Source organism: Bufo bufo, chromosome 8 (genome assembly GCF_905171765.1).
Source record: "Bufo bufo chromosome 8, aBufBuf1.1, whole genome shotgun sequence".
Taxonomy (NCBI): Eukaryota; Metazoa; Chordata; class Amphibia; order Anura; family Bufonidae; genus Bufo; species Bufo bufo.
This window is the reverse complement of record NC_053396.1, coordinates 125,911,296-125,921,511: the sequence shown is the minus strand read 5'-3', so window position 1 is coordinate 125,921,511 and position 10,216 is coordinate 125,911,296.

Sequence of the window (10,216 nt, the reverse complement as noted above, 5' to 3'; positions counted from 1 at the left end):
ATTGCATCTGCCCCTGCTCTTGGCATCCCCAACTACAACCTTCCTTTCCGACTGTATGTCATGGAACGCCAAGGTCACGCCACTGGAGTCCTCACTCAAACTCATGGTGGCCGCAATCGACCCTTGGGTTACTATTCTAAGCGTCTTGACCCGGTAGCCAGAGCCGTCCCTTCCTGCGTCAGAGCTGTCCATGCCGCCAGCTCTCTTTTAGACATCACATCTGACGTTGTGCTGGGTCATCCCCTCACTATTCTGGCTCCCCATGAGATTTCTGCCATCCTCCAGCAGACTCAACCTAAACACCTCACTGCACAGCGCCCCCTCCGACATCAGTGTAGTCTGCTCCTGCCAGATAATGTCACCATTCAGAGATGCCACATCCTCAATCCTGCTGCACTCCTTCCTCTTCCAAAGGGGGAGTATACTGGAGATTCTGAAGATTTTTATTGATCTACATGCTGAAGAGGATCTTCAGGAAGAAGAACTATGGGCCTCAACTGACTCTTTTTACAAGGAACAAGATTGCATCACAATGATGGAAGCTGAAGTAGGGACACCACCATCAGTCCAAGACACTCCTCTGACAAACCCTCATTGGACTCTCTTTGTGGACGGCTCAAGGTATGCCGATGACAAGGGGAAGTTCCATACAGGCATGGCAGTCACTAGTGAGCATGAAGTGCTGTGTGCAAGACAATTGCGCCCAGACCAGTCAGCACAGGAGGCTGAACTCATTGCCCTCACTGAAGCCTGCCTCATGGCAAAAGACTCTACCGCCAATATCTACACAGATTCTAGATATGCCTTTGGAGTGGTTCATGACTTTGGACTAATATGGAAGGCCCGGGATTACATCACAGCTGCAGGAACCCCAATTAAGAATGCTGCAGCAGTAGCGGCCCTAATGGCAGCAGTACTCCTGCCCACCCAAGTGGCAGTGATCAAAGTAAAGGCCCATACTCGAGCCGACACCCCTGAGGCCAGAGGAAACGCCCTAGCTGACCAAGCAGCCAAGGAAGCAGCAGTGAAAGAGGAAAGAGTCCAGTCAGACCAGATTATGGTAACACAGGAAGACCTGGAACAAGAAGAAATCACATGGGACCTACTGAAACAAATGCAGAAACAGGCCACTCCCAGGGAAAAGTAAATCTGGCTGAAAGAATCAGCCCTCGAAGAAGAATCTGGACTCTGGACACAAGGAAAGAGAGTGTGCCTACCCAGAGCTCTTTATCCCCTAATAGCCTCAGTGGCCCATGGGCCCACCCACCAAACCAAAACCATCATGAAAGAACTAATTGACAAAATATGGGTGGCCCCAGGGATAACCCCTGTCCTGGTGAGACATACTCAAGCGTGTCTCATCTGTGCAGAGTGTAACCCCGGCAGAACCGAGCCCACGCCCCGAAAATGTCTCCCAAAAGCCTTATATCCCTTTCAGAGGATACAAATCGACCATATCCAGATGCCAATGTGCCAAGGGTTTCAATATGTGCTAGTAGTGATAGACTTGTTCTCTGGGTGGCCAGAAGCCTACCCCGTCCGAAACCAGACAGCAACCACTACTGCTAAAAAACTGATGCAGGAGCTTGTCTGTAGGTTCGGAGTACCTGAGGTCATTGAGAGTGATCAGGGCCCAGCATTCACTGCTAGTCTAACCCAAGAGGTCTGGAAGATGGTAGGGTCAAACCTAGCGTATCATACCCCATACAGGCCCCAAAGCAGCGGCAAAGTCGAAAGATTGAACGGGGTGTTTAAATCTAAAATGCTGAAGATGACCAGGGAGACAGGGCTTGATTGGGTTCAGTGTTTGCCTATTACCCTCTTTTCACTTAGGCATACACCAAGGCCCCCACACAAACTAACCCCATATGAGATCTTATTTAGGACAGGGCCAAGAATGGGACAGTATTTCCCACAACAGTTACAAATGCATTATGAATCTGTTGCACAATATGTGATAGCCTTGAGCAACCAATTGTCTAATATACATGCACAAGTTTTCTCTTCCATTCCAGATCCTAACTTCCTAGAGAGAAGCCACACTCTCAAACCTGGAGAGTGGGTGGTGGTCAAGAAACACGTCAGAAGCACCCTCGAACCACGATATGAGGGACCTTACCAGGTGTTGCTGACCACTAGTGTTGAGCGCGAATATTCGAATATCGAATTTTTTTCGCGAATATCGGCACTTCGCTAATTCGCGAATATTTCTAATATAGTGATATAAATTCGATATTTCGAATATTCTTTTTTTTTTTTTTTTTTTTATTGTTATATATTTTTCTTTCCCACTTCCCTAAAGTTGTTCTTACCTGTCCTTTGGATTCCTGGCTTCCTGGCTGCTCCAGTCAGTGCCCGTTGCCGCTTCTGCCGACTTCTGTGCTCATGGAGCGTCCCCATCACCATGGGAACGTCTCCATATACTAGAATGTACTGTCGGATTTGAGAATTACGTGAAAAATCGCAATTCGATTATTTCAAGTTATAATAATTGAATTTCGATTTTAACTTAGCACTGCTATATTTAATTCTAGCCTAATATGGAATATAGCAGTGCTAAATTAAAATCGAAATTCGATTATTATAACTTGAATTAATCGAATTGCGATTTCAACTTGGACCTGGTTTACTATGGTTGGCTTGGTAGAATTAGCGAATATGACGAATGTATTCGTCATATTCCACAAAACGAATATAACGAATGTATTGGTCATATTCCACAAAACGAAGATAACGAAGTATTCTGTATCTTCATTTTAGCTACCTATTCATCAACTTTGCTAATTCTAGCAATCATATAGGAAAGTTTACTATAGAGACAGCTAAGTTTAATTCGCTATGCGATTATATGACTGCTTTTTTAAAAAAAAATAGAATAATTATAATACCTGATAATTATTATAATTATTCTATTTATAAAAAAAAAGCAAAGTAATATAATCGCATAGCGAATTAAACTTAGCTGTCTCTATAGTAAACTTTCCTATATGATTGCTAGAATTAGCGAAGTTGATGAATAGGTAGCTAAAACGAAGATGCAGAATACTTTGTTATCTTCGTTTTGTGGAAAATGACGAATACATTAGTTATATTCGTTTTGTGGAATATGACGAATACATTCGTCATATTCGCTAATTCTACCAAGCCAACCATAGTAAACCAGGTCCAAGTTGAAATCGCAATTCGATTAATTCAAGTTATAATAATCGAATTTCGATTTTAACTTAGCACTTCTATATTCCATATTAGGCTAGAATTAAATATAGCAGTGCTAAGTTAAAATCGAAATTCGATTATTATAACTTGAAATAATCGAATTGCGATTTTTCACGTAATTCTCAAATCCGACAGTACATTCTAGTATATGGAGACGTTCCCATGGTGATGGGGACGCTCCATGAGCACGGAAGTCGGCAGAAGCGGCAACGGGCACTGACTGGAGCAGCCAGGAAGCCAGGAATCCAAAGGACAGGTAAGAACAACTTTAGGGAAGTGGGAAAGAAAAAAATATAACAATAAGAAAAAAATAAAAATATTCAAGTTATAATAATCGAATTTAGATTTTAACTTAGCACTGCTATATTCCATATTAGGCTAGAATTAACGAAAATGGAATATAGCAGTGCTAAGTTAAAATCGAAATTCGATTATTATAACTTGAATTAATCGCATTGCTATTTCAATAGGAGAGTAGCCTTTAAGTTAAAATCGCAATACGCGATTATTTAAATCGCATATTAATCGCGATAACAAGAATAATGACGAATATTTGATTTCGACGAATATAAAACGAATATTCGCGAATTTCGTCGAAATCGAATATGGCACCTGCCGCTCATCACTACTGACCACCCAAACCTCTGTGAAACTCGAAGGGAGACCCACCTGGATCCACGCTTCACATTGTAAAAGAGTGAAGGCTGTCCCATCATCCCAGGAACCATAAGGATTCACATACTTTCACTGGCTCCCCATTGCCCAACGAATTCACTTCAAAATACTAACAAATACATACAAGGCTGTCCATAACCTGTCCCCTCCCTACATCTCTGAGCTACTTTCCCGATAGACCCCCACACACACTCTCCGATCCTCACAAGACCTCCTTCTCTCCTCTTATCGCCTCTTCCCACAATCGCCTTCAAGATTTCTCCCGTGCATCCCCCATACTCACTACCCCAAAATATCAGACTCTCACCCACAGTGCTATCCTTCAAAAGAAACCTGAAAACCCACCTCTTCAGACAAGCCTACAACCAGTGACCCTGCTGCCTCTATACTGCCATGACCAACTTAACCCGCACCTACTGTTCTCCCATACCACGTAGATTGTAAGCCCTCGCGGGCAGGGCCCTCTCTCCTTCTGTACCAGTTTGTAACTCATCTTGTTTATAATTAGTGCAATTGTCTGTATTATGTATGTGCATCCTTATCACATGTACAGCGCTATGGAATGAATGGCGCTTTAATAATAAATAATAATAATACTGATCATGACTTTGACAGTAGGCATATCCGCAGTATTCACGCCACTGGGTGATGAGTGGGACAATTCGCTGATACGGCACCATCAAATTTTAGTCCAGGGGTTGAAGGAGACTGAAACTCTGAGAAATAGTTGGATCTGTACCCACAGTCCCGTGAGTTCAACCAGTATGCCTTATTTTGCAATACCCCTGGACCTTTCTGAACTGATTGACCTGTCTGATTCTACCATCTTTCTCACTAGTATACACCAAGTTAAATCCAGTACACACAAGGACAGGGAAGTGGCCTTACCTGTCGCAGGGTGGGCAGATGCCCCATGGCTCATGATAAACAGATCAGGACCCTCAGTAGATTATAGCTCTACTCCCTGGCAAGAGGGACACTGGGCTAATGTCACATGTCACAGCTAAAGATGGAGGTATGTGCCAGGTTGTGGGACCCTCTTGTTGCCATTACATAAACCCGCAGGTTAATTTGCAAGTTAAGGTGGGTATAGAGAAAATGGCGGATCTAAGGGATAAATGGCTGGACTCACATAAAGCTGATAAAGATACATGGTGGTCTGATACCTTCTCTTTCCTTAACCCCGACAACTGGTTTAAAGGTATTGGGGGTTGGCTCATGGGAATTGTCCAAGTAATATTGCATGTAGCCCTAATAATATTGGTGATATATGTAGTGATTATCATTCATAACAAACAAATGGATCCCACAGGAGGCTGCCACGCTAATAATTCAAACAAGGAAAGAAAAATCATCAGGTGGTCTCTAGGACCTTAGCGTGTTTATGCAGCCTCACCGGCAGTACATTAAAACTAGTCTTTATTATTTCTACTACTAAAAGAACATATAAGTCTAGGGATCAATAGGATTAAAACTATCAGGAAACAGTCATGATCGGGATGTCAGTCTCTGTGACTAAGATGTGTTTCACTTCTTACACCTATGTGACCCTATGGATATGGATCACACACTTGGTGCCAGCTTATGTGAGTTTAGGATCCCTACACGGCCTTCCTGCCTAAAAACTGAAGCCTGCTTCCCTACATGTTTCGCCGAGCGAATCGGCGTCTTCAGGGGAAAACTAACAGGTTCATATGTAGTGATTTAAGCTCGTTCTTATTTGTGTGACCCGCTTTTCAAAAAGAATGAAGAAAACTGATGAACGACCTATCATGCTTCCCCACGATGAGGAAGAACAGAAGGAAACATCGCTCAACACAGCTCCCCCTCCTCACTATGATGTCTGGCTGAGATAGGGTGAGATGAATCCCAGGGTATTACCACAAGTCCGAGCAACCGGGAGCCTACCTAGAAGGGGTAGGTTGTCGCCACTGCGGGTGAAGAGGATACGAATGGTATGCCCAGGGGATTCGCTAGGCGAAGGGAAAGTCTATACTAAAGTTTCGAAGGGGGGACTGTTAGGGACCATTAAGACAAAATGGATACTTGCTTGTTGAGGACTATGTTAAGGCTACTTTCACACTTGCGGCAGGACGGATCCGACATACTCTTCACCATGTCGGATCTGTCCCGCGGCTATTTCGCCGTGCCGCCGGACCTTGCGAGGGGTCCCGTCCCGTGCGGCCGTTCCGCGATTCAGGATTTGCGGACCCATTGAAGTGAATGGGTCCGCATCCGTGATGCGGAATTCACACAGAACTGTGGCCGTGTATTGCGTTCGTGTGAACTTAGCCTTACTTTGTGTTTTATCATGTGCTTCTTTGTGGTTTCCGTTCAGCTCAAGCAAGCAGTTACAAAGAAAGAAGAAGTAACGGCTTCACCCACCAGCGAGGGGGGAACTTCCTCTTGTCATCAATGTTACAGAAAAGTTAAGAGTTTATAGCCAATAGAAAAGATACACGCCACCTTACACCCCCCCACTCTTTCCGTGCACGTACATTCATCAAATTTGGAGCAGTACATCAACCGAACTGTCAGTTTGACCAGAACCAGAACAGAACCATCAGGTCATGATTTGAGGATAGCCCATAATAAGAACATCTATGAAAATGCCTAAGAATAATCTCATCATCTGTGCAAAACTAAGGAAATCCTGAACACATGACCTGCTGAAGGTGCTTGGGGACTGGAGAAACAATTCTATAATAAAGCCTTTGTCATTTTGTCTGTGTTACATAATAGACCAGAACACAGAGGTATTGTTCAGTAAAGTAGGACTGGCTAATACTTCCAGTAAAGCGCTGTCACACATTCACAACTTTGTTAGATTTCCAGCTTTGAAGATTTTCAGAGAGACCACACAAAAAAAGGATATTTAAGATATAAATATTATGCTACTGTTCATACTCTGAAATGAGGAAACAATGTGCCACCCCTCCCAGCAGTAAAGACTGAAAGCTTGGTAGCGCACACAACATACCGTGGCATATTCTTAACCCCTTCCTCATGCAGCCAGTTCCTGTTTCTTCATTTTTTATATTTTTTTTTAATCCCCCCTCCCAGGAGCCATGTTTTTTTTTTTCTGTTCACATAGCCGTATGAAGGCTTGTTTTTGCAGGACAAGTTGTACTTCATAATGGGACTAGTTAAGACTTCATATGATGTAGTGGGAAGCTGGAAAAAATTCTAAATGGGGTGAAATTGGAAAATAAAACACATTCCGCCAGTGCTTGTTTTTACGGTGTAAAGCTGACATTAACATCATTCTGCAGGTCTCTACTGTTACAGCTTAGTGTTTCTTAGGTTTTAAAACTTTAAAAAAAAATCTTTGTTCATTTGTTTGGGCGGTGTTCGATCAACAGCTTTTATTGATACCATTTTAGGATATGTATGAATTTTTGATTCAACTGTATCGCTGTCCTCTGGATGGCGATGGTGTGCTCTCATCTAACGGATAGGGCTGCTGAGACAGATGAAATGGCCGCAACAACAACCAAAATGCAAGGTGAGAAGCCCAGGTAACTTTCATGAAGAGGCAGTAGGTTGGTGCTGCTGGGGCAAAGAGGAGCCACAGCCATGTTCAGCCCCTGGAAACACTGGAGCAGTGAGAGAAGTAGTGTCCTAGACCAGTGTTTCCCAACCAGTGTGCCTCCAGCTGTTGCAAAACTACAACTCCCAGCATGCCCTCACAGCCTTTGACAGGAGACCCCAAGCTAAAGACACCTGAGGCCTAGTGGCCTAACATCACCCCTGGATCAAGGGAGGTCCCCTTTACAAGAATAGGACATGTTCTATTTTTTTCAGGATCGGAATTGTGGACCCAGAAGTGCGGGTCCGCAATTCCGTATCGGGGGTCACACGTCCCCATAGAAATGTATGGGTCCGCAATTCCGTTCCGCAAAATGCGGAACGGAATTGCGGATGTGTGAATGGAGCCTAATAAAGATAGATAGATATGTGATAGATAGATGATAGATATGTGATAGATAGTCGTCGGAAGAAGCCAGATCTACTGGTGAAACGGCGTTGGGTCAGGAGTTAGCCGAGAGATCTTTGCACTATTCAGGGTATGTTTAATTGTGTTCCTTCCATCTTAACCTCAGTCTCCACAATCGCCTCTGTTGCATTGTGTTTGGGGCGTTGCTGCTATGAGACTGAGGTATGCTCTTTCAGCTAGTATTCTTTTTCCCTGTATTTTTGTGCACTGATCTCCCGGCCTCTCCTTGGGTCCTGCTCCTCATCTGTGTGTCCCGCCTTGTGCTGCCTGTTGTATAATACATGTATGTACTGTTTATATATATTTACAATAAAGCTTTTTGGATTTTCATACATACGAAAGTTAGTTTCATTTTTTTTGGTGATTATATGTGATAGATAGATAGATATGTGATAGATAGATAGATATGTGATAGATATGTGATAGATAGATAGATATGTGATAGATATGTGATAGATAGTAGATAGATAGATATGTGATAGATATGTGATAGATAGTAGATAGATAGATATGTGATAGATAGATAGATAGATATGTGATAGATATGTGATAGATAGATATGTGATAGATATGTGATAGATATGTGATAGATAGTAGATAGATAGATATGTGATAGATAGATATGTGATAGATAGATAGATAGATAGATAGATAGATAGATAGATATGTGATAGATATGTGATAGATAGATAGATAGATAGATAGATAGATATGTGATAGATAGATAGATAGATAGATATGTGATAGATAGATAGATAGATATGTGATAGATAGATAGATAGATATGTGATAGATAGATATGTGATAGATAGATAGATAGATAGATATGTGATAGATAGATAGATAGATAGATAGATAGATAGATAGATAGATATGTGATAGATAGATATGTGATAGATAGATATGTGATAGATATGTGATAGATAGATAGATAGATGATAGTTAGATACAGGGGCGTAGCTATAGGGGAAGCAGGGTAGGAGACTGCTTTGGGGCCCGTACTCAGAAAGGGCCCACCCAGGATTAGGACTGAAAGATTTTATTGTCAGGACCCCCTCAAGAGTATTATAAAATTACTTTATATACAGTGACACTGTAGGAAACGGCCGGAGCCAGGGTTGCCAACCCAAATTTTTATTTTTTTCTGGACAACTTATCCCAAAATCACGGACAGCTATCATTTTTTATGGACAAATTGTTAAACTATCATGAATGATAAAGCTTACACGTAATACATGTCTATAGCTCAATATACTGATAAGAAGTCATCACCAGCATTTACTGTGAGCTGTAAAATGATGAAAATTACCACAAAATTTATCTAGTCATCACCAGCCTCAAAAAAATCAGGGACACCGGAAAAAAGTCACCTATTTTTATGGACTGTCCAGACGGTTGGCAACCCTGGCCGGAGCGTGTGCCTGGCCTGGTCTAAGGCAGCGATCGCGACTAGATGCAAGAGTGGGGGATGCCCAGGAGGAGCGGCTTGTGGGTCGGGGGCTCATTCAAAAACTTGCTGTGGGGCCCAGTAATTTCTAGATAGAAAAGATAGAATAATTGATAGATACATAGATTGTAAATTGATAGATTGCCTTCCTTCTTCCTCTATAGGGACAATCTTATCATTACATGAAGATTTATTCCGAAGTTTCCCTTCTATGTGATGCACCAGGAGGCCAGCAGCAGTGACTGCAGGCGCGCAGCTCTTCGGAGCAGTACGGTAGAGGCCGGCCCTGGCCCGTATAGTGCGGTGATTACGGGAGCTGCTGATGCCAATGATGAGTCAGAGTGTTTGGTGCTGATGTTGCTGCCATTTCATCAGCTCGGTGCGGGCATCATCCTCTGTAGCCCAGCTCTCCGCCTGACAGCAGCGGCGCCCTCCATTGTCTCCTGGGCACTGCCATCTGCCGGGCACCGCCAGCCTAGGCTTGTCGCCGGAGGCAGATCAGCTGATATTAGGTGGCTGAGCGTCCATGTGCCCGGGGGCTGATGCTGATCCCTGGCAGCCACTGTGCGAGCCCTGCACGTTCCTGGGGAGGTAGGTGCCCGGATCGCACCGTGCAGTGATCCAGTGCACCGAGGAGCAGACCTGGCCTGGCTCTGCCCACTGAGGCCTTGTGCCCCTGCAATGTGCGTGCCCCCATCGCTGGCCCCCACTGATGTGACCCCTTCTGTGCCATCAGCTACCTCCCCGGCCTGTGCATAACAGACTCCTCATACTGGACTGCAAAATGGAGGCTGTCTGACCTTTCCATCACACCCCTCCCCTGCTGCCAGTGATCAGGAAGAACATGGCTGAGCTCAGCACACACCTCCTGCTGCTCCACT